Source organism: Epinephelus fuscoguttatus, linkage group LG5, assembly GCF_011397635.1.
Source record: "Epinephelus fuscoguttatus linkage group LG5, E.fuscoguttatus.final_Chr_v1".
In the NCBI taxonomy this organism is placed as follows: Eukaryota; Metazoa; Chordata; class Actinopteri; order Perciformes; family Serranidae; genus Epinephelus; species Epinephelus fuscoguttatus.
Genome location: NC_064756.1, coordinates 13315336 through 13318229, shown reverse-complemented (window position 1 = coordinate 13318229; position 2894 = coordinate 13315336). Strand labels below are relative to the sequence as shown.

Genomic DNA, 2894 nt, shown 5'->3' with positions numbered 1-2894 from the left:
TTGGGAATGTGCACCTCTGAAGTACAACTAAGATGGGTCTTGCATTATTAGGGGTGAACCCGTCTTGCAGAGGGGCCCTGCACAAGGGCAAAAATTCCATGTCATTGCTGTGCCTCGCTCTTTGTCGGTCATTTGATGGTGAGAGGAGCAGCAAGCAACATACAGAGGGACTTCACTTGTATTGAAGCTTTGGAAGTGATTATGGAGTCTGACTCTTCCAGCAAGTTGCAGGATAAACCTCTCTCCTCCCCCTCTCCATCTGACAACACAGACTCAGGAGGGTCAGATCCTGATTTTGTTCCGGTGCCCTCATCGTCCTTTCCAGCTTCTTCAACTGAAGGCGAGGAGGATACAGAGGATCCTGGATCTGGGTGGACTGGGAAAAATGGGGAAGTGTGGTGTCCCACCAACACGGAGACAACCCATTTTTCTCTGCCTGCCAGAGGCGTGACACCGGGGCCGACGCATTACGCCATTGTGAGGGTCCACAACATGGAATCTGCATTTGATTTGTTTTTTACTGAAAAGATGATTGACCTGCTCGTCAATATGACCAACCTCCAGGGGCGACGCAAAATGAAGGACTGGACCGATGTGGACTCCATAGATCTCCGTGCCTACATTGGGCTCCTGATTTTAGCCGGAGTCTACAGATCCAAATTCGAGTCCACACGCTGCCTGTGGGATGATCGCAAGGGTCGTGTGATTTTCAGAGCCACCATGTCCCTCAAAAGATTTCATGCCATCAGCAGAGCTCTGCGCTTTGATGATAAGCTGCAGAGATCAGCTCGTCAGAGGGAGGACAAGCTTGCCCCCATCAGATCCCTGTGGGAAATGTGGACGCATCGCCTTCCCCTCCTTTTCAACCCTGGCAAAGATGTAACAGTTGATGAGCAGCTCGTGCCATTCAGAGGGCGATGCAGATTTCGGCAGTACATGCCCAAAAAAACGGCCAAATACGGTTTGAAAATTTGGGTAACTGCTGATGTCGCCACATCCTATGCCTGGAGGTGTGAGATTTACCTGGGAAAAACAGGTGATGCTCCAGAGGTGGGCCAGGGCGAGCGTGTCGTCAAGGAGATGACAGAAGGACTCAAGGGCGTCACTGTCACTTGTGACAACTTTTTTACGTCCTACTCACTTGCTCAGGAGCTTCTGCGGAAGAAGATAGCCTTGGTCGGGACGATCAGAAAAAATAAACCAGAACTGCCACCCAACCTGGTGCAGGATACAGGACGAGCTGCACTCTCCTCTGTCTTTGCCTTCACGAAGAACACCACAGCTGTGAGTTATGTTCCAAGGCCGGGAAAGAATGTGGTCCTCATCAGCACAAGGCACCGGGAGGCAGCGGTGACAGAGGGACCAAAGAAGAAGCCAGAGATCATTACCTACTACAACCACTGCAAGGGAGGTGTCGACAAGATAAGATAAGCGATAAGATATCGCAGCGGTGCCTGGACAGCGTGACGTGTGTGGTTGTGCTGCTGTTGTGGTCCTGCCAGATGCCTCCTGCTGCTGCTGCCATCATTAGTCATTAGTCATACTTCTACTGTTATTATACACATATGACTATTGTCACACATGTATACTGCCAGATATTAATACATACTTTCAACATATTGTACCGCAGTAGCCAGAACTATAACTATAATATTATTACTTTCAATAATGTTGTTGTAAGCTACTGTCATTACCTGCATCTCTCTCTCGCTCTCTCTCTCTTTCTCTGTCTCATTGTGTCATGTGGATTACTGTTAATTTATTATGTTGATCTGTTCTGTACGACATCTATTGCACATCTGTCTGTCCTGGAAGAGGGATCCCTCCTCAGTTGCTCTTCCTGAGGTTTCTACCGTTTTTTTTCCCCGTTAAAGGGTTTTTTTGGGGGAGTTTTTCCTTATCCGCTGTGAGGGTCATAAGGACAGAGGGATGTCGTATGCTGTAAAGCCCTGTGAGGCAAATTGTGATTTGTGATATTGGACTTTATAAATAAAATTGAATTGAATTGAACTGACACTCTAGACAAGGTATGTGCCATTACATATTTGTTACTACATGCATCCTATTCCTGTTAATTTTTACTGAATTCATGTGCTTGTAAGAGATACATTTAGAAGATACATTTTGTGTAATGTTTGCATGATTATTCTTATTGTCATATGCAGCTTTAGAATAAAACTACTTCTTATCATGATGAAATCTGTACTCATTGTTTTGTGTTCTTTCATATTTGTAGGTTGTCAGCACCTACAGCTGCAAAAGGATGAGCAGATGGTGGCCACGGGTGTTATTTTCTAACATGCTGGACATCTCAGCATATAATGCATTTGTCATCTTCACGGCAGTGGATCCCTCCTGGAACCAGGGGAAGACGTTCAGGAGGAGACTTTTCCTAGACGAGCTCGGAAATTCTCTGGTCTCTGCGGCAATGTTGAGGAGAGAGCACCTCCCTCGTGCACCAGTTGCTGCCAGACTGGTCAGAGAGATACAGGCTTCTGCTGCTGCCACTCCAGACACAGAGCCCCGAACACCAGTAGATACCAGCAGCTCAGGAGTGATGAGGGGGAAGTGCAAGTTGTGCCCAGGACAAAAAAAAAGAACAGCCAGCACTTGCATCTGTTGTGGAAGACACACTCGCAAAGTGCACCAGGTGATATGCTGCAAGTCTTGCTGGAAAGACTGACACGTGTACTCACTAGTTTTCTCTCTTTTTCTGTCTTTCTTTTGTCTGCTCTGAGTTTATAGTAAAATAAAGTGTTCTGACTGAATCACAGTGGACTGATTGACACACAAACGCACGCACGCATGCACGCACGCACGCTATGAGGGGTCAAACGTATCAGCGAACACACACACACTGCATTCACTGCGTACTTGATACGTGTAAATTGCGT

The 2894-nt window shown here is 47.0% G+C and overlaps 1 pseudogene; it reads left to right on the top strand.

The window, feature by feature from the left end:
• Nucleotides 1-201: 201 nt before the first annotated feature.
• LOC125888512 (piggyBac transposable element-derived protein 4-like) lies at nt 202-2683 on the top strand (annotated as a pseudogene).
• The last annotated feature ends 211 nt before the right edge of the window (nt 2684-2894 follow it).